The 26,656-nt window shown below is 37.7% G+C and overlaps 1 long non-coding RNA gene across 1 annotated transcript in view; it reads left to right on the top strand.

Annotated features, from left to right (window-relative positions):
* The first annotated feature begins 385 nt into the window (after positions 1-385).
* Positions 386-26,656, top strand: part of LOC116913423 — a 51,778-nt gene continuing 25,507 nt past the window's right edge. The window contains exon 1 of the long non-coding RNA XR_004389615.1: positions 386-1,044. This is a non-coding gene — a long non-coding RNA (uncharacterized LOC116913423). The remainder of the gene's footprint in view (positions 1,045-26,656) is intronic.

Below are 26,656 nucleotides of genomic sequence, written 5' to 3'. Positions count from 1 at the left end.
CTTCAAATAAAAAGATCTTGAAGCAGTGCTGCTAGGTTGGCGAGGAGTAGCGGAGGAGAAAGAACATACAAATTTCTGAATGTCACCATTCTTTGGCCCTTGACACTATTGCTTTTGTCCAATACTTTTACTTTATGAATCAATAGACTAATGTGTGTAACTTCAAATAAATGTCTTATTTTGAATACAAGTAACAAACGCTTCTTGGAAACAATCAAAGATCGTATGTATGTAAGTATGTATGTATTATGTAGGTGTATGTATGTATGTTATCTTATAAATACATATCAGAGAATAAAACTACCCTTGATATAAACATTCTACACTGTCACTCATCTTGTAGAAAAAGAATCTGATTACTACTATACGTAATCTGTTTTACATTTCATGGAACGACTTTAAAACTACGAATGATATTTGTTTATATTTTGCTTGTAGGAAACTTTCGATTTATTTTTCCCCCAGGGAAGGTAGTTTCAAAGTTTTTTAACCCATTAAGGCGACTCATATAACTTGTATAATTTAGGTATATGACTATGCCTTTGGCAGTAAAAGAATCTTGGGAGGAAATGTTGACATTCTGCTATGATCCCTGTGAGAATATTAACAGTCTTCCTATCCAATCTCCAACCACCATCATTGCCTGGGCTCCCTTCTTCTCTGGGGCTCCTGTGAATCTGTATGATATGAAGAATGAAGGACTCAGGAAAATATTCCATAAATGATGATGCATATCAGCTCATACTTACTCCTCAAATACAGTAATAGTATGTCTAGGATATTGAATAGAAAGATTCATATCAATGAAAGAGGCAGATGCATATGCCCATTGACACATGATGAGACGCCATTCCGCTACCAAAATCACAATACACAGGGAGCTTCTCACGTTTCATCACTAAACATGCTTAGCCCATTCTAAATCTCCATTTAACAGTGCAGTGCACTGTGAGATCAGACTTGTCCCACAGTTACCTCATGGCTGTCTGAGAGCTGCAGCTGGCCACGACCACCCAGAAGCACAGGAGAAATTCAAAGTGTAAGGTATTTACCTACGAAAAGATCAAAATTCAAACTTGGATGTAAATTTTCTGCTGGAAGACTGCTGCTTTTGTATAAACCATGTTGCAAACTAAAAACACTAACCTGAATCTTCAAAAATTAAAAGCCAACTATAATCTACATGTTAATAAAATAAACGTGAGCCCTGTAAAGCAAGTTTGAAAACAAAAATAACACTAATTCAATACATACTATAGGCAATATACAATCATTTTTATGAGTCTGACTGACATTTCCCAGAGTATTAAGTAGTATAATAACTTTGCAGTAATTAAATATATATTATATGCAGAGTATAGAATATGAGCTACATATTGTTTAGAATGTTATATGTAGATATTAGTTGTACATACAGGGAGTGAAGTACTTTTCAAGTATTTATGTGACCAATCAAATTAGTTATTTGATTTATTTTGTGAGTGTGTGTGTGTGTGTGTGTGTGTGTGTGTGTGTGTGTGTGTTGGAAATTAAACACAAGGCTTCATGTACTGGAAAAGTACTCTCCTACTAATCTACCCCATCCCTGATTCTTTAATTCTATCCCCCTTCAGACTTCCCACTCTATCTAATTTTTACATATGACTGTGAGCAATTTAAAATGCAAAAAGTCCTTTACGGTATACTTTCAAGACCTTTTCTCAGCACTGTGAATCTATAACCTGCATGCTGCTGCAAATACATGAAATACATTGATTTCAAATATTTTCCTAGAAATACTTTTCTTATTTCTTATCCTTTCCTTCTGCAGTCACAGTCCTCAAGAGTACTCAAAATATCTTGTCAGAACGATGTTCCAATGAGTATACCACTGAGTATTCTTGTGAAAGGATCTAATCGAAGACAGTGGCAATTGCCATGTTCATGTGTAATTTCTTTTTGTTGTGAAAGAGTAGGGCTCTTGAGCATGCCAGAAATCCACTCCTGTGGTTGTATTGCACTGTGGCACAAACAAAGGGATATGTGCATATATAGTTAGGGTCCCAAGTCAGCTTGGTTTTAGTTAATCAAAAGAGAGATTATATTGTAAATGTATAATTTGGGAGATACAATCTTCCTAGGAAAGGATACACAATTGATTATCAAATACCAATTGGATAGTCCTGAAAACATGTAACTTTGAGTAAGTTGAAAATAAACATTTAGAAACACATGCATACACAGGTGTACGTATAAATAATCTTATAATGAATTTGACTATTCCAGTATTTATGTTAACATTCAAATTTTTGTAAGACCAGAATAAATTATAAAAATATGTAATTGATGTCCTGTGTTTCTTTAATTTCTACCTTTGAGACTTCAATTTGAATGTATTATAATGCCCTTACTATCTTGACTTCTTTCTACGCGCTGTAAATATTCTTTCCTATTTTACCACAGTGACTGCTGATTCTTACTGTTGTTTCTTAAGAGATTTAGTCATATTTTAGTCATTATTAGCATTTGATATTTTGATATATTTTCATTACCTCCTGACTAATCATACTTTCAAGCTGACATGTTGGAGTAAATTGATACTTTTTATGCCATAAAATCATTTTGTATTTTTCTTCAAAGTTTGGACACTATTATTTAGAAAAATGTAGCTTGCCACTTAACCATAAGCTTGAATCTGGAGTCTCATCTGTCTTAAAACATGTACTGAAAGACAAGCAGTTTGTCAGTGAGCAGGAAGAGAAGTGAAAAAGCAAATGACAGTTTATCTCTCACCTTCAGACCTAATCGGGTCTACAGACTTCTGCCTTTCAAGCCATCACAAGCGACACAGAAAAGAGAGCCTCTCATCTATCGTATCAGTGGATAATCATGAACGATGGAGATGAGAATTCTTCCCCTATAGAAAGAAGTCCATGCAATTCCTAACCCTCAGAGTCTGGATGTGTGAGGACTATCATGAGTTTGAGCCTAGCCTGAACTAGATAGTAAGACCTTGTCTCAGAACAAACCAATCCAAGGCACGGGGACAGTGAGATGGTTTGTTGACTTGAAACTCTTGTTTTGTAAGGTGGATCAGCTAAGCTTGGTTCCTCTGAACACATTGGAAGGAGAAAACTAATTCCTGAAAATTGTCCTCGGATATACCCACAAGTGCAATAGCATACATGTGCCCATGCTCACATTGTAGGTGTACAGTGTAACTTAAAAAAGACACATATAAAATGTTTACATCTGTAAACACATTGGTTAGGCAGAGGATGCCATCACAAAAAAATAAGCTCACAGCTCTCTGGTTTGGAGAATGTTGGAGGATCAAGTGATACAGAAATAGGCACACGCTTATACAGTTCTGAGTTACAAGGAAGAGACACAGATACATGAATATATTAATAATGAGGTGAGAGGAGGAGTCCAGGTCCCGTAGAATATTAAACTATAGAAAGGTTTTCTGTCTTCACTAGTACCAGCTGCAGTTCCTGCAGGAGGACCAAGGCATCACAGTCAGAAAAGGAAAATATTTTTATCTTGAGGACTTAGGGTTTTTGGCAATGGAGTTGGGGACAGACGTAGCTAATAATAATGCCTTAGAAGTCCAGGGAGGCTGGGCACAATTTACAATTCACAAAGCAGGCCTCTGTGTCCAAAGTACATGAAAGACAGAAACAGACCAGAGGCAGCTGGGGATAACATGAACCCAAGCCTCAAGTTCCAGCTCTATTAACAATATCCAGTTAAAACCGGCACAAGAAACACAACTGGAATGGCAGAGACACTATGTCTAATGACTTCAGTTCTTGTCATCTCTGGCTTATGTCAAACCCCTGCATCTGTACACGCAAATCCTATGGCCCAGAGTAAGAAAGGCTCTCATATGAAACTAAATAGTCTTATCCAAAGGAAATTGACAACATTCCAACACAACTGAGAAAATTAAATAGGAACCCTCTTCCCCATGTTTCTGTGCTCCAAACTATCTTCTGAAGGCTCAAAGAATCCTGGGTCCACTAAGACAAAGCGAAGAAGTTGCTGGGTTTCTCCCTTAGATATTTCCCCATGCATTGTGTCAGTAGGAGGACACTCAGCATTGGTGTGCACTAGTGTGAACCACATCTTTGGTTTTACTTAGCATGAATTAGCTATTCCTATCACACCCATGTCTTTCTCCAGGATGTCAGTTAACGTACTTGGGATTTCCAGATGTTTCATCCTATAGTGGCATGTTTGCCAACTGTATGTAAAACATCTGGCTGGCTGTCTACATTTCACACTTTTCCAGTATATGTTTGATGTGATACAAACACAGTCAAACACTTTGAAACATCACCATATAATTCAGTGCAGCTGTAAGTTATTTAATGCCACTTTGAGTCCCCCGGCCGTCCATTCGTCTTGTGACTCTAGTTGGGAGAGCATGACCGCACACCTATGACGACTCAATTCACTGTAATGTTAGAAGGCTCTTTGCTGCACCCGCTGACACTGTGTGAAAGGAAGCTGAGTATTCCTCCCTACACCCCATCCACTCAAAGTTGCAAGTAGAGGTGTAAATCATGGAACACCCTTGGGGGACATTCATCATGGTAGTTGTAATCTACAGGGTCAGCTGCCAGGAACAGGTCAAGGAATGTAAGTGAGGAACAGAAATAAATGCAATGTATGACTGGGTGAAGCAGAGGCCATGCTTAGACTCTGTCCGTGCTGTGCACCTCCAGCGTGAATTGTACAGTGAATCAATGTAGGATAGGATAGAAACGTGAAGAATGTCACACAGCAGTGTGATGTGAAGAGAGAAAGAAGTTCTGAAGGATAAATTTGTTCAGCTCTAACAACGCATCACAAAGACACTGTCACACACACACTGTGAAATATTGTCTCAAATAATGACACTTTTTTTTCAAGTTGAATAACTCTTGCTCATACTATTCTAAATCTGTTAGATGTGCACCTAGAACAAAATCACTGCTTCGCTTTTAGACCTTGTTTGGCCAGAACTCAGTTTACGTTGAACAAAATACATGTATCCCCCAAAAAGTCTTATCTTCTAGGAGCCAAATTCAGTAGGGACATTTGAGCTTCATGGTCTTAGCATTTTTAGCCGTAAAACTATATGCTTTTGAGAAACTGATTCCAATATAAAATGCAGTCCAGAAGGAGCTCATCTGTAAAATCTCTCAGTGCTGATGTTCTATCAGTACTTATTATCTCATTAGGACAAAGTCTAATGTTTACTCACTTTATATCTTAACTTTTGAAAGAAATAGAATCAAGATAAAACTATGACAGCATAATTAAATGATCATTAAGTCATTTTTTTAACTTGTAGAATGTTGAGCTTATGAAGTATAAAATCTTACCTGATTTTTTTAAAAAATGTTACTTTTGTGGCCTACTTTTTCTTTTACATTTCAATTTTTAATTTTATTTAATCTCTCTCTCTTTTTTATACTCCGATTTTATCCCTCTCCTGGTCCACCCTCTGACAGTTTCACATCATGTACCTCCCCCCAACCCCACTCCTCGCCCCCTATCCCACTGGACCTCCCCACTCTTTGGGGCCTCCAGTCTCATGAGGGTTAGATGTATCTTTTCTGACTGAACAGAGACCCAGCAGTCCTCTGCTGTATATGTGTTGGGGGCCTCATATCAGTTCATGTAGACTGCCTGGTTGGTAGTCCACTGTCTGAGGGATCTCAGGGGTCCAGGTTAGTTGAGACTGATGGTCCTCCTGCATGGTTGCCCTCCTCCTCAGCTTATCCCTGATTGGACCACAGGAGTCAGCAGCTTCTGTCCGTTAGTCGGGTGTCAATATTTACAAATATCTGTAAATACACCTTTCAGCTGCTTGTTGGGTCTTTCAGAGGGCAGTCATGATAGGCCCCTTTTGGGGCCTACTTTTAATACAAATTAATATTTTGGCTCAGCTAAATGTATAAAGTATAAGAGTGATTTGGGCAGTGAGAAGTGTTAAGTTAACATCGAAAAGTGGTCAAGAAAATTCAGACTGTGGCTTTTGCGACCTCATAATGAGAGGAGCAGCTATGGTTTCTCTGTAGATGTAAAAGTGCCCTGCATGCTTGATTAACGGTGTATACTCCTGGAAATGTCCTTCACAAGGTCAAAACGCCTAGTTTACGTTTCAAATCAGATTAACCATTTTCCATGTCCCTTATTTTCCATGTTTCATTTCTTGGTTATGAACTGCTTTTTATAAGCCAAAACCAAATTGAAAAAGGATGTGTTGGAAATGTTTGATACATGTCCTTGGATCCTCTAAATTAGGTTTCTTTATATCCTTTTCTATTTGCAAATTTATTCTTCTTTGGGAGATGTCAGAGGTTTGGTTCACATGGCATCTCGTCCAAAGCTCACATGTCAAGTTATATTCTGAACTACTGTGCTCCAGAAGTGAAGGGCTTTCCACTGTGCACTAAGGCGGAAACAAAAGCGCACTGCCTCCCAACCTCTTTTATAGCCAGAATAATGAGAATAAACTACATTCAGAAACCCAAGCTTGTAGCTAAATGCATGTGCATAGCACTCCTATTTAATGCTGTAATGCTATCTCACACCTTAAAAGACTGAGCATTTTACAGAAAAACTACCAGGAAGCTTAATGAATGCTGACTCAAACAAACCATGCTTCTAATTTGTTTTTAACCATCCCTGGCATCTGATCAATTAAAAATAATTAAAGGTATATTGCATGCAATTTTTAGAGTATAAAGCAACACAAGCTGGTAAGATAGCTCAGTAGATAAGCTAGCTTAGGCTTGGAGAACCCCCATGGAGGAAGAGGAGGACCTATTCCTAAAAGCCATTCTCTGATATCCAGACTTGTCCTGCAATCCTGGCCTTTCCAATACATACATACATGCATACATACATACATACATACATACATACATACATACATACATACACATACAGACAGACATAACATACATACATCTAAAAAGTTAAAATATAAGTAATGAATTATTTGAATTCTGAAATATCAATGAGAAATCAAAGAGAGTTGTTCTGTTTGAGGGTAAATTTTTGAAGAAGTCTGTCAGAAAAAGACAACATATTTGTCTTGGAGAGAGAAAAACTGCCTTTTTATTTTTAAATAAGAGTTTTCTGTTTCAGAGCAGTGGTACTTGGCTCTCCTAGTGCAGACCTGTTGGATTACAAATCCAAAGAAAATGTTCTGAGAAAAGTAAGTTGTTTGCTCTGGTTTTAGAACTTGATGTAAGCTTCACCAGGTTGGTGAACAGTCGCACAAAGTTTTCATGTTAGCAAATGTAACACCAGGAAATGATCCCATTGAGAAAATCACACAGAGCTGTATTCATGGCAAAGCCAGGCTAGAATCAATAAAGTGACTTTAAAAAAAAAAAAAAAAAAGGCAAACACTGTTACTATTTTGGGGGGTGCACAGATTCTAATTGCTCTAAATTAGAGGAAGTCGACATTCTTGCAGTTACAGTGACCAGCCCTAATAAGTCATGAAACTTCGCATGTCCCCTTAAAACCTACCTCAAGGTAGAGCACTTACGTCATTTTGAGATGGTTTCTTTCAAATCCATGTATTTACATTTGCCTCTTGTGTCGCAATACTCTATCGCTTTACTGCCCGTACCCACTCGCTCAAAAGATTCCTTGTATATTGTATTCAAGGAAATAAGTGGCATGGCTGGGAAGTTTTAGCTCATGGGGTTGACTAGCACTCTGTGTATGGAGAAATCATAGAACAACAGGGAAAGAGTCTAATAGTTGTGAGGGTTTGAGAGGCAAATAGCAGGAAACCAGAGTTGGCTCAAGTGAACACTCTGTTGATTCCACGTAGGCGGGTGCACAATGCATGCACGTGATAGAGCTCCATCTGGGAATTTTGGCAACGCCATTTGTGTGTCCTCTCTATTCCAAAACAGAATCTTTTTTAGACCTATTCTTCTTTTCCCATTATAGGAGATACAATCATGTAGCTGGCAAAGGCAGGTGAAAATAGCTTTAATTTTTAAAAAAAATTGTATATATTATGACGTTTTATGTCAGGGTGGTTATTTTAAAACTGTTCTGATTGTCTGTACAGGAAATATAATGTCAACTATGAATCACTCATCGTGCAGATAGGCAAACTAGCTCAACGTGCATCTTTTTTGTTGTTCTCGTCTTCAGTGAGGAGAAGTAAGTCAGGGAATACGTAGCTTAAAGCAAGTCACGTTGGGCAAGTTAATGGCATAATTAGATAATTCTGAAAGAGCTTTAATGTTGTGCTCGATAATAAATCAGCTAAAGTGAAAATGTTGCAGAGAAAATGCAGCAGGTATTTACATCGTGCATGCTTTTTAAAACATGAATATATTCAAGCACCTAGTACAGTGTGACTGTAAATTAGCAAAATTGGCATTTCCCCGCATGAATTGCCTAAGGAACTCTTCTTTGGGGGAATTTATTTCAGCATCAGGAAAGTTGTTAGAGATAAAATCGAGGACAGATGCCATCAACTGAGAGGAGTTATTTTATAGCTAGTAATATATAATGAATTTGTTGAGAATCACAGAAGTAAAATTATTGTAATTTTATTACCATTTTATTCCATACTTGTTTCTGACTTTCAACATTGCTATCTTGGTCTTTAAATCAAGGAAGTATTTAGTCTTTTAATTTGATAATTTTGACTTTAAAATCATATTTAATTCCACAGGTTTTCATCTATGCTTCATGGCCCCATGGTGCTCACAACTCCATCTAGTCTCCCACCAATTTTTCTAAAATCCAAATTTTCTAACTCTCCAGAGACTTAAGGTGGCTTCTAAATATCCATAACAAACCTCCATAGCACAAGCACAAAATAAAACAAGCAGAAATTTAAAATAAAATACAGGTTTGGGTGAATGTATGAAACAGTGTTCTGTAAACTCTTTAGTCTTTGAAGAACATCAGATACAAATTTGAAATTTTAACTTTTTGAGAAGCCAACAGAGAGAGGGAAATGAGGCCCCTAACATCCATGGTTCACAACATTTATTTAAGGAAAAGCAAACCAATTACTGAGGAATGACATTGATACAACTGCTCCCCAATCCAAGGGGAAATGCTACAAGAATGTTCTTGACTAATGTCGGAGAGGAAACAGCATCTTTAGAAACAGGACAACACAGAAGGTGACAGCCTAATAACTAAAATGATTTTAGAAAATTTCATTCATAAAAATTATCTACGATCTAGTTAGTTTTTTAAATTTTAAAACAGGCTTTGGAACCTTAGAAAAAATTATAATGTATTTCTTTTTTACATAACCATTAACTGATTTATTCCGCATTAACATTTTTTTTTATCCAAAATGCAGAAAGAGTGTTGTTCTGTCTTGATCATGTATGGTGGGGCTACTAAGAACACTTGATCAATTTTCGTGAATATAACTTGGTTACTTTACAGTAACATTGATTAGGAAAATATAAAGTGTTATTGGAAAGTTGTAGAAAATGATAAACCAGTTAAGATTTGAGAAGGCCTCACTAGCAGTTAAGGAAAGGGGATAACAGGGAGCAGATTCAAAACACAGGGATAGCATATTTGTGAAGATCTAAACTTATTTAAGAGAAATGAGCATAGGTAGACAGGAGACTGCACCCCTATCATCCAGAGCTTTGTTGGAATAGCTGAAGTTCAGATTGCATCCAACAACTGACTGACTGACTCCCCTGAATTGTTTTTTTTTTTTTTTATTTTATTATTAACTTGAGTATTTCTTATGTACATTTCGAGTGTTATTCCCTTTCCCGGTTTCCAGGCAAACATCCCTTCCTCCCCCCCCTTCCTTGTGGTGTGTTCCTCCCCACCCCTCCCCCCATTGCCCCGACAGTCTAGTTCATTGGGGTTCAGTCTTAGCAGGACCCAGGGCTTCCCCTTCCACTGGTGCTCTTACTAGGATATTCATTGCTACCTATGAGGTCAGAGTCCAGGGTCAGTCCATGTATAGTCTTTGGTAGTGGCTTAGTCCCTGGAGGCTCTGGTTGCTTGGCATTGTTGTACATATGGGGTCTCGAGCCCCTTCAGTCTCTTCCAGTTCTTTCTCTGATTCCTTCAACGGGGGTACTATTCTCAGTTCAGTGGTTTGCTGCTGGCATTCGCCTATGTATTTGCTGTATTCTGGCTGTGTCTCTCAGGAGAGATCTACATCCGGCTCCTGTCGGCCTGCACTTCTTTGCTTCATCCATCTTGTCTAATTGGGTGGCTGTATATGTATGGGCCACATGTGGGGTAGGCTCTGAATGGGTGTTCCTTCAGTCTCTGTTTTAATCTTTGCCTCTCTCTTCCCTGCCAAGGGTATTCTTGTTCCCCTTTTAAAGAAGGAGTGAAGCATTCACATTTTGATCATCCCTCTTGAGTTTCATTTGTTCTAGGCATCTAGGGTAATTCAAACATTTGGGCTAATAGCCACTTATCAATGAGTGCATACCATGTAGTTCTTTCTGTGATTGGGTTAGCTCACTCAGGATGATATTTTCCAGTTCCAACCATTTGCCTACGAATTTCATAAAGTCATTGTTTTTGATAGCTGAGTAATATTCCATTGTGTAGATGTACCACATTTTCTGTATCCATTCCTCTGTTGAAGGGCATCTGGGTTCTTTCCAGCTTCTGGCTATTATAAATAAGGCTGCTATGAACATAGTGTAGCACGTGTCTTTTGTATATGTTTGGGCATCTTTTGGGTATATGCCCAAGAGTGGTATAGCTGGATCCTCAGGCTGTTCAATGTCCAATTTTCTGAGAAACCTCCAGACTGATTTCCAGAATGTTTGTACCAGTCTGCAACCCCACCAACAATGGAGGAGTGTTCCTCTTTCTCCGCATCCTCGCCAGCATTTGCTGTCACCTGAGTTTTTGATCTTAGCTATTCTCACTGGTGTGAGGTGAAATCTCAGGGTTGTTTTGATTTGCATTTCCCTGATGACTAAAGATGTTGAACATTTCTTTAGGTGTTTCTCAACCATTCGGCATTCCTCAGCCAGAATTCTTTGTTTAGCTCTGAACCCCCATTTTTAATAGGGTTATTTGTCTCCCTCTTGGTCTAAATTTTTTGAGTTCTTTGTATATTTTGGATATAAGGCCTCTATCTGTTGTAGGATTGGTAAAGATCTTTTCCCAATCTGTTGGTTGCCGTTTGTCCTGACCACAGTGTCCTTTGCCTTGAAGCTTTGTAGTTTTATGAGATCCCATTTGTCGATTCTTGATCTTAGAGCATAAGCCATTGATGTTTTGTTCAGAAATTTTTTCCAGTGCCCATGTGTTCCAGATGCTTCCCTAGTTTTTCTTCTATTAGTTTGGTGTGTCTGGTTTTGATGTAGAGGTCCTTGATCCACTTGGACTTAAGCTTTGTACAGGGTGATAAGCATGGATGATCTGCATTCTTCTTCTTGTTATGTAGCAGACAACAGAACTTACAGCCTTCGCTCAGATGTCAGGAAAACATCAATGAAGAACTGCGTGGAGGGAAAAACAGGAGACTGAAGATGAGAAGTGTGTTTGAGACAGAAATGGAAATGCCTGAAACTCTGTCTGGAGAGATAGGACAAGAAGGGTTTTTCTTCCGGGCAGTTAATAAATGCAGGGGAATTTGTTAAAACAACCCTTAGTTGTTAGGATCATATTTTGTTTACTTACAAGGTAATCATTGTGTTTTATTTTCTACTTAAACAGTACATGTAGCAAGTGAAACCCTTTACCCAGATGATGCTTTGTAATTTTTAAGGGGAATTGAATTACATCACCGTTTCATCCTAATGCTGTTACATAACTCATCTAGCAATGCATCTTTTCACAATGACCTCCAAAATCACGTTCACTGCGAGGACAGACACAAGTCCCAGTAACTTGGATCTGTGTAGAAATTTAGCTCATTAAAATAACTACTCTCCCAGAAACCCAAAGGTCAAGGTTAACTTCAAAAGAAATTTCAAAACCACTGATCCCTTTCCTAACACACTGCCACACATGATGACCAAAAAAAAAAAAAAAAAAAAAATTGAAGGATGGATATAACACTCTTTCTAATACCTACTTTCCATGCCTGCATCTAAAGACTGATTTCAGATGTCCCAAATTGCAAATTGTAAGAAGTGAAAACTAGTACCTTTTACACTAAATGCACGATAAGCTATCTGACACTAACTGGAAACAGCAGGTAGCACTAAGGGTATATCAATATGATGCCATGATTTCTGCTGGTTACTAAGCAAAAGTTGGACATATGGGAATATCTATGGAAGATCAATGACTACAAATCTTTTGTGACAGTATCCACTAGTCTCAGATATTTACAACAACTGTATTGATAACTCAGGACCAAGAGCAGAGAGAAAGAGATGGTCCAGACCTCACCAATTTCTTACCTGATGAGCTTGGTTTTTAAAATTGAGAAAAAAAATATTACAGTGCTGTTCAGAGTTCTGTTTTCTACATTTTGTTTTTGGAGCATTAATGTCACAAGTAATTGCTTTCCTTTATTATTGTACTTAGCATCATATTTTGATACTGGTATATTAGCAATTTATTTGAAAGCTTGCTTTATAATATTTACTGTGAATTCTATAGATATGCATTAATACAATTTTATGTTAGTCTATGAGAATATAGTTGACTTTCATCTACTCTAATTTTACTACTTGTTTGATTTAAATAGCACATTTTTAATTTTATTTATTTTCTCCACTGTAAAATGCTTCCTGTTTTTTCCATTCAAAAATAATAATATATAAAGCCCATGACAAAAATCTTCTTTTGTTTTAAAATTGTAAATATGTAGTCCTTTTTCATTAATTTTCTTAGTCAGCAGCTTAAGAACAACTCTCCACTTTGACCTAATTGAACCTTATGAACTGTAATGTTCAAATAGTGCCCTACAATGATATAATGCCATTTATCTCAACTTTCCCTTACTTAACAACATCTAATCAAATTTTGTGGTTCTTCATTGGGGGGATGGGTGGAGCTAAAAGCTGTCCCTTCATAAAATCTTAATAATAAATATGTTTGAGAACATGCCTTTATTTTTGTTACTTAGATGTTTATTTATAATTTTAAGAATATATTTTTTCTTTTATAAAATTGTTTTATTTATTTACATTCCAAATCTTGCCCTCTTTCCAATCCCCCATCTAAGAATTCTTCATATGAGCCGGGTTCCATGGACCAGACCATGTGCACTCTTTGGTTGGTGGCTTAAGCACTATGAGCTCCCAGTGGTCTGGATTAGTTGATATTGTTGCTCTTCCTATGGGCAAGCAATTGCCTTCAACTGCTTCAATCCTTCCCCTGACGATTCCATAGGGGTCACTGGCCTCAGCCCAGTGGTTGGCTATGGGTATGTGCATCTGTCTCAGTCAGCTGCTGGTAGAGCCTTTCAGAGGACAGCCATGTTAGGCTCCTGTCTGCAAGCACAGCACATGGCAGCAATAATAGTGTCAGAGTTTGGTGACCACCCATGGGATGGATCCCAATTGGATTGGTCATTTGATGGCCTTTTCCTTCAATCTCTGCTCTGTTGTGCCTGTATTTCTTCTAGACAGGAACAGTTCTGGAATAAAAATTTTGAAGGAAGGTTGGTGACCACATCTCTCCACTCAGGGCCCTGTCTATCTACTGGAGGTGGTATTTTCACTGTTGGTCATTTTGGCTAAGGTCATCCTCATTGAGTCCTAGGAGCCTCACACATCCCAATCTCTGGGACTTTCCAGACATTCTCCCTGACCCCACCCCCTGCATCAATTAAGAATTGGGGTTCGTGTGTTGTGTTGCTTGTGACCCGGTCTGTGAAGTGTGCTCTGGAGTGACAGAACCTCGAAAATGTAGCTGGGAAGGACTTTAAAACTCATCTGAAGCAGATTCTCTCTCCGAGCTGTCTACCTGACACCCCTGCTTCAACTTCCCCAGGCGGGGACCTAGCCTCGGCCTGAATGCTTCTGGAGACGGAAACTTATTCCCTATAGGAAATGAAGCTTCTCAGAGAAACTGCCGAAAGTTGCATTAAAAAAAAAAAAAATTACAGACGAAATAGCTGTCACTGTCTGGGACAGTGCCGAAACCAGGTGGTTAAACGGGTAACAGAAATACGGTCTTCTGAGAAACGGCACAGAAGCCAGCAGGCATCTTTAAGGGCTATGCCTAGGCAGGCTACTAACATTGTGAGAATGCCGTGAATACCTCCCGTCCTGTGTGCTTTATATTTGTACATTGTACCTTTTTATACATATGTCCGATTGTCGTCATTGGGCTCCTGAGGCTTGTTGTGTGTCTCTGTGTGTCTGTCTGAGGAGCCTGTGTGTCCAGGGCCACTTGAAATGTGAATGAGTGTTGGCAATATAATCTTGAGAGGATGGTGGGACTTGGGGAGGAGCAGGGACAGGCCTCTGTGGGCACTGCCCCGCTCCTGTATCTATGATACATTCCCTGGTCGAGGACTTGAAGCTGACCTGGGCATTCGCCAGGACAGCTGGAAACACTAGGTCTCCTATGTGTGTGTGGAAAGGTAAGAGTGGCACATTGTTGCTAACTTGTAGAGAACTTTTAAAAAATATGTTTTCGTAAAAAAAATATGTCTAAGTAACTTAATCAAGCTACATTCACTCTAAGTAACTATATTCATTTGTTTTAACTATGTCTACTTCAGGTGTTTATTTTATATATCAATTTATTTATGTATTTATAAAACCCACATTTGTATTTGGTTTATTGTTTTTATAATATATTTAGATACTCAGTAAGGCAATTATCTTTTTTTATAGAAAACATAGTTTACAGGTGTTTTGTTTGCTATTTAAATATCCATGCAATTACTCTTCTGTGTAATATTCCCACACATATTAACTAAATATGGCCCAAGAATAACATACTACTTAAAAATTTAATACAAGATTCACTTTTAATGGAAAAAATTTTTCATAAAGTATATTCTGATTATGATTACCATTACCAAACTCCTTCTGGATCCTCCCCTCTATTCTACCTACCCAAATCGTCACCCTTTATTTCCTGGTCTCGTTAAAATACAAATAGGCATCTAAAAAATAGTGAGATAAAAGAAAAACAAACAAATTAGAAAAGGACGAAACAACAAGAGGAAAAAGATCCAAAGAAAAAAATCACAAGACATACATATATCTGTGGGAGCACATCCACACGGAGAGAAATACCATAAAAGCACAAAGCCGGAAGGCATAATAATTTATTTGCAAAGGGCCATAAAGTTAAAGAAGCAAATGGGCTTCACAAATAATTATCAGTGAAAGAACTCCCATGTTGTGTTGGCTGTCTGCTGCCGGGCATGGAGTTTGGTTTTAAGAAAGGTGTGTTATACCAAGTGAAACTACATCGAGAAAACTAATTATTCCTCTGAAAGCAGTGATCAATTGGAGTTAACTTCTGGAATAGGGATGGGGATTCCATTCGATCCTTGCACCCCATCTGCCAAAGACTTACTCAGGCCCTGTGCATGCTATCATAGTTCCTGTGAGTTTCTGAATCAGTTGATCCTGCGGCTTTTAGATGGCCTTCTTTCCTTGGCCCTCTCAGTCCCTGTGGCTTTTAGGTGGCCTTCTTTCCTTGGCGCTCTCAGTCCCTCCGGCTCTTACAAATTTTCCTTCTTTTCTTCCAAAGGATTCCCTCTGCCCCGAGGGGAGGGGATTGATGGAGAAATATCACTTATTACTGAGTTTTCTAACATCTCCTAGTTGCACATTGGTGAGTTATGGGTCTTTCTTTGTGTTTTCATCTATCTCAGAAGCTTGCTTCTCTGAAAATGGCTGAGCTAGACATTGGTCTGCAAATATTGCAGAATGTTGTTAGAAGCCATTTTGTTGCTGTCCTTTTAACAGAGCAGAAATATCTGTGTTTTTGCCTGTATCAGTGATTTACCCAGTCTCAGTTCTACTAGATTGGCTTTATCTCAAGGGGTGGGCAGTAAACCTAGTCAAATATGGATTGGTCACTCCAAGAATTTGGGCCAACATTACACTAGCACATTTTGCAAGCAAGTCACCATCTGTAGGTTTTCAAACTCACCATCAAGAGGTTTGTAATTGGACTGGTGCTTACCTTTCTCATTTGGTAGCACGCAGAGTAACTTTGAGTACCATGAACACTATTCAGTAGGAGTTAAAGTGTCAGGTAGGCACAAGCTTGACGTCTCCGTGTTCAGTGAGCTGTGTACGTATTGTCTTCAGCAATACGATCTTACCATCGGTTTGTGGAGAGCAACCAATAGCCTTGGTGGTAGTCTCGGTTTGAGGGGAGGGGTTTTCTAAGAGGCACCTTTGGCCAAAATTTCAATTCTATGTAACACAACACCAGAACTGGAGGGGATTTGTTTTGGTCCTGGTATTTGATGGTTGAGATGTCTAGCTGGGTATCTGTCTCACTCCATTCAGATCAACATCATATACTTCAAAATGCATCTACAGTTTTAGGTTTCCATATGATCCAGAAATGATCCCATGTTTTAACTACCGATCCCTGTATTCTCTCTCTCACACTCATAAACATCTACTCATTCCATTTCACACTCATATGGAGAGCCAACCGTCTCCCCTAGTCCATCCTAATATTGATAATATCTACCAACTTGGTGACTTTAGAATGCATCTAAGTGACCTATATAATCAAGTAATACAAGCACTTACTTACGATAATTAAAAAATAGGAGTTGTAAAGGTTACATCCATAGGACAGCAGATAGGCAAGTACTATGATGTTCGGAAAGAAGTAAAGTAATAAAAGAAGGAATTGGACGTAAATAACAAAATAGAGGAGTTTCCTTAAGAATTGTAAAAGAGATTAAGGGGTAAGAATGCAGTCGTCAGGAAGTATTTTCTGTAGAGGACTAATATCAATGCTAAGCAGAAAAGTTTACAGGCTTCCAGACTCAAGGACAATACTACTTTCAGGAGAAAAATCATTATTTGGGCTTGCCTCAACTTTACATCTATGAACAGGAAGTTAGAAGATAATAATATGTAGATTACTGAGATGAAAGAAATGGACTGTAAGCTGTAAGGCACTTTCAAACAAAATTATATAGGTGGGAGTTATCAGTTAGAAAGAGCCTCCTATTTTCTGTGGGATGGAACTGTGAGCAGCATAACAGTCTACCACTAGAGAAAATAGTAAATTTAATAAGTGCAAAGGCCCCTTCTTAAAGGTAAGAGGAAGCTACTGGGAGAATTGCAAGCAGAAAGGCTGACTCAGGGCAAGAATGTTAGAGAAGAGGCATTCACTTACCCAGTAGTTTTAAACTGATTTTATTCGCATCCATATTTGCTAAGTAAAGTTTTTGTTTTGTTTGTTAGTTTGGTTTGGTTTGGTTTGGTTTGGCTTGGCTTGGCTTGGCTTGGTTTGGTTTAAAAAGAAGATTGAGATGCTATACTCTGCTTTAAGATTGTAGAGGAATACCCACACCGAGGAGAGGAAGCCCAGTACAAACTCTCTTAAAAGACAATGGATGAATCCTGGGAGTAATCAATGTGGAGAAAACGTTTAAAATGTAAAACTTAGGTCTCGACAATGGACGTGTCCACTTCAGTAATTTCGATACATGTATGCTAGAGTGTTCTCTTTAAACAAACTCTCAATTCCATTTTACCAATAAAGACTTGAAACCCAGATACTGGCTTGGAAGCCAGATGCTGGTGTGAAAGCCTGCAACTCACAGAGGCTGAAAATCACCCGGATGACCTTCCTCCTTAGCCAGTGTCCCACCAGGCATCCCCCTTCTCTTACACCATTTCAATCAACCTTCTTCAAGGTGAAAGTCCACCACTTCTCCCTCCTGTCTGTCTATCAGTTTCCCTGATTCCTTCTTAGTCTCTCTTTCTTTCTTAACAATTCTGTGTTCGTTTCCTGTCAACTGGTTGCTTATTCCCCCTCTTGACCCACAGTTGATTTTATTTAATCCTATTTACAATATTGCAGCAGGAAGTCCTTGGAGTTAAGGTGTGCTCTAAGGCTGAGCCATATCACAATTAAAAACATATTTTTCCAGTAAATAAAACAATCTCAGGGTTCACAGACCTGTCAGAAGGCAAAGAATGGACAATACAGCATAATGAATGGAAAGTCAAGGAGACCCTGAAACTCTAGGCACAACATGAACCTTCACATGACATCCTCAGGTCCATAGGCTGTGATCTTTGACTTTGGTTTATTCCTGACACCTATTTATAGCACAAAAGCCAAAGCTACTTCATAGAAATGTCAGATAATGTATTAGAAATTTTCAGGCAAAAAAAAAAAAAAAAAACCAACCAAACCTGAATAGATCTGCAAAAAGACTGAAGACCAACACTAAAATTTCACATATTAAAAAAGAACGCATTTGAACCTACTGATGATCTATATCTTAAGATCATCTAATGGTGCCTCTGATTAACTATGATTGACGTGTCTGAGTATAGAGACTGGAGGAAAATCACAAACAGTGCAGTGGAGAAGTGGAGAGAAATGTGACTGTTTATAAAAAATTGAATTGCAGAAATACGCATACAGTATCAGAAACTAAGAATTCAGACACCATATTACTCATAAACCGCATGTAGAAAAATGGCAAAAATTATTCCTGAAGAATCAAGAGAGCACAAGTAGCTTAGAAGCTTAGATCCTAAATTCAACATAGTAGTCATTCTTGGCAGTTTGTCACCTCCATTCACAACTATTTGCATCATTATGTTCACAACCATTGCTAAATTTATTGCAAAACGATTCACCATAACAAGAAATATTTTAGGAAGGGAGAACATTGGTGGTTGGTTATACAATCTACTCACTCAGTGTCATTTAACCCAGTGAGGAATGTCATGGAGTTTCAACATCCATTGCCACAAATTTCTTGCTATAGTATAACGTGACTTTTCATGCTATTGATTACGTCCCTTGATACACAACGTTTTCTAAGTCATATAAAACTCAGGGTCCTGTTAGTGCCTCTGCTTTAAATCACTGCCAAGATCATGTCTGGAGGATTTTTACTATGTGTTTATTTTTGGATGGTTATACTTTGAGTTCTTTGATGTAGGGATTTACTCCATTACAAGATTTTTTTGTTCATATTTAAGATGGATCGCCTTCCTTTCTACATACGGATACCCTGCTTTTTATACCTTTTATTGAAATATTATATTTTCACTATTGAGTTGTTGGCAGGTTTATTAAATAGAAATTGATCTTAATTTCTCAAACGTTTATATTTAAGTCCTTATGGAGACTTTGATGATTAGTTATACTTGTGCACATTTCACATTATTTTGGTGATGAGTGCACATGGAGGGACCCATGAATCCAGCCACATATGTAGCAGAGGATGGCATTGTCCAGCATCAGTAGTAGGAAAAGCCCTTGGTCCTCTGAAGGGTAATGCTATGGCATTAAGGTTGGAGTGGGGTGGGTGGGTAGGAGTGGGAGCATCCTCATAGAAGCGAGGAAAGAAGAAAGAGGGTATGGGATAACATTTGAAATGTAAATACATAATATATTCAAAAAATAAAATTAAAAAATACTAACTAGGAAAAACAACAACAACAACAATAAAAGATGTGTAAAAATGTATAAAGTGTCTGCCCTTTAGTTTTATTCTTTGATGAATTTTTTTTTGGCAAATGGGACATGGAGAATCCATACTAAGTTGTTGATTTATTTTCTGTTTGCAACAAAGATGCTCCTGGAATTTTTATAGCAATTATATTGCTTGCATTTGCTCTCAATTGATATAATGAATATTGTAGCAATATCATGTCTCCCAATTACTAAACTTAGGATGCTTTCCCACCATCTAAGTCTTCCACTGTCTTGATTAGTTCTCACTAAATCATTACTTTTTGTTTGTTTGTTTTTAACTTTTGTCCCTTACGTTACTGTAATAGGAAATATATTTTTATTTCTTCTTCAGATTTTCACTATTCGTGTGCAGGAAGGTAACCAAAAATGTATCTTGCTTTTTCTGAATCAACATATTATTTCTAAGAAGTTTTCTTTTGTTTTTGAATATATAGAATCTTCCGAGGGGTCATTTTGCTTCATTTCCAACTTGTATGCCTTCCATGTCTTTTCACACCTAATTTTCTCTACCTCAGCAGTGGATAGTGTCAAGCATTTGTTCTGGCTCTGTGTTTCATTTAAATTTTGGTATCTGAGACCTACTTTGGTCAATAAATCTAGTTTTACCGTATTCAATATGTTAGATGATAAGGAAATTGAAAGGAAATTGACTGGATCTTGTGTTCCCTGCAAAGCCATATATCAAAGATTTGGTCACCAGCCTCTGGAGTCATTAAAGGAAATGAAAACATCATTTTGTGTACAGTGGTGTCATCGGGAATGTGCCTTTGAGAGGGATATTGGAACACTAGCTCTCTTTCTTTCCTTACTAACATGAGCTGACGAGCCTTTTCCACTACATGTTCCCATCCTAAACTAACCTAGCCGTAGCAATGGACTAAAACTTCTGAAACCAGGGGAGAAATTGAGCCTTTCCTCAGGTCAGCTGATTATTTAAAGCACTGTGTCTCATGAATGGAAAACTACTTTCCCAGGGAGCAGCTGTTATATTCTCGTTTTTTTTTTTAAATAAATGTAATACTACTTAAATGTATTCATTATACATTTAATGTAATTAATTGTTTTCTCAAATTTTTGAAATTGTGTTATGTATTATTAGGCTACTGTAGTGACTGGTACCTAGAATCTTATCACTCAGGAGACTAGAGGAAGGAGATTAAAATTTTGAGGCGACTCTGGGTTACATTAAAACAAAAATAAGTTTATTGTGTGTAACACAAAATGTATGTAAATGTATAAAGAATGCTTTAATGAACTGTTACATACTGATTACTAGTTATAAGGAAGGTTAGTTTCTGGCCAATCCCATTTTACTTTTATACTTATACATTTCTTTTCACATCTAGATTATTTGACACTATGTTATTACATTCAACAATATTTCAAAAAAAGATGTAAGGGATGGCATTCATTTAAACACCATCAATAAAATATTAAATATTCATTCAAGTTCCATAAATCATTTCAGACACTTTAATTAGCTGTTAGGGTGAAAACCAAAAGAATATTTGCATTACAATCAGTTATTATATTTCTTAAGTATTTTATTATCTGTAAATTTCTCCTTTATCTCTATTTACTTATCTAATCAATATATATTTGCATCACTTACATCTTCGCTAAGACCCATGTCTGTCCACATTCCTCCATTGCTGTACAGCCTAGTGGGAGGGAACCTCCCAACATAGGAGTAATGAATTGGTTTTTATTTTTCGTTTGTTTGCTTTTTCAGATGCATGTGAAGACGTTAGGGGAAAAATGCATGTTTCAGTGACTCTGTAGATAGTGGAGTCAGGACTGGGCTCATTAAAGAAAGGACCTGAAACAGAAACCCAAGTAGACACCAGAGAAGGACACAAGGGACAGTGTCTTTGACTAGAACTTGAGTGTAAGAGAAATGGAAAGTTTTAAGGATATACATGAATCAAATGTGATTTAGCATTTCAAACCACATTACTAGTATAACCCAGGAACCCCCATGGTGATTCCTGTGTGTTTCAAGTAGAAACAAACAAAGTAATTCTAGAGAGCCACTCTCTCTGTCAGATGCCGCAGAATTATTCAGACTGGATTCCCAAGGCATGTGAGGACATCTATGGAAATTATCAAAACTACAAAGAAAAGATGTACCCTATACAAAAGATCAGAGACTCAGTAAGAAATTCAGGAAATCTACTTTTCAGATTGTGAAAAAAAGTTCAAATGCAGGAGGTTGGGAATTAAATAACAATGAAAAAAAAAACCTTTTTATACAATCTTAAACTTCAGGAGCTGGAGAGATGGCTTAGGCAGTCCATCAAGTAGTTTAGGGTTAATCAGTTTAAAATGTAAACAAGACAAAATTCTTTTCTACAGATTTTGCAAAAAATAATGAGAAATATATATAGAAATTCCATAATGTTTTATGCTTTATAGAAGAGTGGTTACCAAATGTACGTCTAGTTTCACATTTTTATTTTGTAAATTAAATTTTACTTGTATCGTGGCACTGTTTGAAGTCTCTGAGATTCATTTCAGTACTGGGAAAATGAGTTACTAGGCATTTTAACTCGAAGAATGTATCTCCATCCTTAAAGTCTGTTTCCTCTGCCGGATCCTCACTTCCTGTACATCGTCAACTCTAAGTAGCAAGATGCTTTCAAGGGCCAGTTTTGCTGACTTCCACCGGTTTACTGTGCATAATCAGACATACCGATTTGTACTACCACCTCTTATTAAATTTTTAATTTAAAAAAAATCTTAAATTTTGCATGAAAAGAACATGTATATTAAATTATATATCAAAAAACGGAATAGATTATAACCAAGTAGGGTATTTCAAATTAAACTAGAAAAAGTGTTCTAAGCTAAGAGTATAACAACAACAACAACAACAACAACAATAAAAAAAATCTCGAATGTCAATTCAGAAAGAAGAAACGGAACATTTGACACACATTTCCAGGATAAGAAAAGGAAATGAAATGTTCAAGATAAGAAAAGAAATGTTCAACATCTTTGTTATAAGAATGGCCCGGGATATAAAGAACGACAATATCAACCAACTAGACCTCCCAGAGCTCCCAGGGACTAAATCACCAACCAAAGGGTACACATGGAGGGACCCATGGCTCCAGCTGCATATGTAGCAGAGGATGGCCTTGTTGGGCATCACTAGGAGGAGAGCCCCTTGGCTCTGTGGAGGCTCGATGCTCCAGTGTAGAGGAAATGCCAGGGTGGGGGAGGGGGGACTGTCGGTGGGAGCACCCTCATAGAAACAAGGGGGAGAATGAGGTAGGGGGGTTTCGGAGGAACTGGGAAGGGATAACACTTGAAATGTAAATAAATAAAATATCCAATAACAAATTAAAAGAAGAAACACTGCAAACAAAATCAAGGATCCATGAAATTTAATCAAGATTCATATTATAAAACCCAAATTAAAATAAATAAAGGCCTAACAGTATAATAGTTACCTCAAGAAAAAAATATATTAGAAGTGGCAAAGTAAGAAAAGAGACAATTTCTCGACAACAAGTTTGAAGACATAGTGCCTACAACCAATTTTGTGGGAGAGAATCCATGACTACAAATTGATCTCTACGTGTGTAAAGGCTGTGGCATGTATCAACACACACACACACACACACACACACACAAAAACACACACATACATGCAGAGAGAAAAGGAGGGAGGGGGAGGGAAGGAGGAGGGAGAGAGAGAGAGAGAGAGAGAGAGAGAGAGAGAGAGAGAGAGAGACCAAAAAGTAAATAATATCAAAATACAAAATAGTAATAAAAAGGTAAACAGTAAAAGCTGCATTATCTATGTTAAGCCTGTAGAAGCTGAAGAAAAGTTTGTATTTTGTTACTTCAGGGGGAGGGGTATGAGAAGAAAATTAAAGCCATGGACTGCATAGGTCTATTAACTCCCTAGCTGCCTTCCAGGACAGCTCTCTTGCCTTTGGCATTATAATGCTCTAAGAAGCAATGGTAGGTTCCTAAGTTTTAGTATTTGAAATTAAAAATCATTATGTAATTGCATTGTAATGTACATTGTTATCATAATTTACCTCTCTTCATAGCATAGTTTTAAACTGTATCCGTTCTTTCTCTCTTTGCTCTCCTGCCTACCTCAGAATCTTATCAATCATGAAATTTAAGAATCCTGTTGAATGGCCTTTTCTGTTATGAAGTACTAAGCACTACTTAGTCTCATATATCTACAGACTAAGGTTACTGCTATTGTCTTCCCAGCATTCTGTAAACGCTTACTAAACTGTGAATATGTGTGTCCAGTTCTGTGATTAAACTCCACTAAGTACATCTATGTCTACACTGAATCAATGCCAAAATTAAGATCAGTAAAAGCAGAAAGAACAGCAAATGCTATAACTTGGCACCCTTGAATTTGGAACTGAAGACAGACAAAGGCATTTTCAAAGCAAAGCACCAGCTTTCCACACTTTTTGTATTCTAGGAGAGAATCCTAGACGGATAGCATGAATAAAAATAGCTCATGCCTGAAGGGTTAGTTCACAAGAGCAAACAGATAAAAAACAAGATGTTACTCTGCATTTATGATATCAAAAGCAAGAAGTCCTCTTGGTTTGTTAACCATTGATCACTCATTACTTGCAAATAGCACATGCACAGGTGAACAAAGACACCATCTTCATTGAAAATCAAAACAAACAAACAAATGAAAACACTATACTTTGGCTAAATCTGCCATCATTGTTGCTAAATGAAAGGCAAAAAGATTATACAACTCAAGTAAGAATGTAGTTTGGCCATCGTTGAGTTACATATATTTGCAGAAGAACCATCCAAAGCTGTCTTTCTTATGAGGAAGGAAGAATCTGAAGACTGGATGAAGGGCTTTACTCACACAGTACTGCCTCTGGCATTAGGGCAGCCAGGTACTCTGAATTACAGTGTAGAAAGCTGGAGCTAGAAGTCTGGGTGCTCAGAAAACTTCATTTTACACAGTAGGAAACTGTGAACAAGGTAGTCAAGAGAATCAGACTGGATTGATTTGTGGCTGTTAGCCCTGTCCTTTCCTCCAAACATTGCTTAAGATTAGCAACTCCTTTGCATATTGATTCTCACAAATAATTTACAGTGAAAAGAAATTGTTTCCTTCTCAAGAGTAGGGGAATTCACTGAGATAGACTTCTGTTGCCAGAAAGCTGATTCTTCTATAAGATGCAATAAATCCTCTAAGGCTCTATTAAAGCTAATTCAACATACACAACAAAGATTAAACCTGGACCCTCCCTCACCGAAGATGTTAGTGCATAGAAAGAGACACATCAGAAACTTGTCAATGAGTTAACTAGATCTAAATGTAACATAAATTCACAGATGAATAGGTTTCCCTATATATTTTCATCGCATTAACAAGAAAAACTTGTGTGAAGGTGAATGGATATATTTGTGTGGGGAGGATATGACTGTATGTTGTCTGGCCACGAGTTCTATGTACTTAAGCAAATTTTTATTGAAAAATGGAAGCTTATAACATGAAAACACCAAGCCAATAGCACTTTCCTTTTACTTTCCCGTTCATCATTTCTCTTGTCATCATGTCGAAAATACCTAACAGAGACAACTAAATGAAGGAAGATTTATGTTGGCTCACGGATTCAGAAAATGTCGCCTATCCAGGTGGGAAAGACTGCAAGGGAAATTCCCGGTGTGTTGAGTGTTTGCAGGACTCCACAGATGGTGGCTGGAGGAAGACACAGAAAGAATGTGAGGATAATTTGCCCCTGGAGATCTGCTCCTACTGACCCACTTCCTCTAGCATGGGCCAACCTCCTAAAGGTCTACAACCTCCCTCAACTGCACTATTAGCTGGGGATGGAGTGTTCAAACGAATGGGTCTGTGGGGAGCCATTTCAGGCATACACCGTAACATTCCATCTCTGGTTCCCACAGGTTCAGGTCATCTCACAGTGTAAAACATATCCCGTGTAAGTGAAAAGGTACTGAGAACCTTAGGAGTATGGGTATCATTGAAAAGTCCAACACCAGAGACTCAGAGCACAACTCCTAGCCTTGTACTCCTATAAACTAAACTAAAATTAAATAAATTAAATTTTCATTCTTCATATGTATAAAAGCACAAAACAAACATTCCTATTCCAAATGAGAGGAACAAGAAAACAGTACAGAAATCTTTGCCAATAGAAGACTGAAGCTCAATAGGCTGACATCAGTAGTATCATCAGAGCTCACGTCCATTGCTTGTCACCTCCGTCCACATGATTTCCCTCTTAGGTGAACCTCATTTGATGCCTGAAAATTTCTTTGGGAAACGTTCCATAATCCCAGCAACTTCAATATCCAGGGTCACCGCAGCCAGTGTGCTTTACTCTTCCCATTTCTGATAGATCTTTTCTTGCCCTCTGGAATCTTGCAAGCACGGACTTTAATGTCTCCATTCTTGTGGCACTCTGATCTTCTGCATTTCTTCCAGAATGTTCTGTTAAGCCTTGGAGATGTTGACTGGTTAGAGTTCAGAAATTACAAAACTTCAAAAATGTAAGGATCCTTCTTACCCAAAGAGGTAAGAATACATGTCTAAACTTTAGAGGACAATAAATGTTTGTTGATTTTTTTTTTATCTGTGATTATGTATAGAATACAAAACATACTAATGAGAAAAACAAGTTAAGTCTTAACATTTACCTCTGTGTACACTAGGGCCCATTAAACTCAGCAACAAGCAGGGGCATATGAGTAACACAGGACAGCACATTTCCTCTCCCGAACATTTTAAAGAAAATTGTTATTGTGATTGTTGAATGGCCAGGCAGGTTGGGATAATGTACTCTGTCGGAAAGAGTGTCATTGGGTTTCACTTACTACATAGACGTACCAGGAAGTATTGTGTTTGGGTTGGAGGCTCTTAATTTTAAAATACCTATATTTAAAAAAACATAAAAACAGTAAAATAAAGTATTCAATTTGACTCAAAGTAAATTGCCTGGTAATTCACCTTGAAATGCATGTTTCTTGTGGTTTAATCAGTAGCTATATCTGTTAAATAGTCTGAATGTCAATACGTGCATATGTA

Source organism: Rattus rattus, chromosome 12, assembly GCF_011064425.1.
Source record: "Rattus rattus isolate New Zealand chromosome 12, Rrattus_CSIRO_v1, whole genome shotgun sequence".
Taxonomy (NCBI): Eukaryota; Metazoa; Chordata; class Mammalia; order Rodentia; family Muridae; genus Rattus; species Rattus rattus.
Note: the sequence above shows the minus strand (reverse complement) of the source record. Positions and strands in the feature narration are given on the sequence as shown.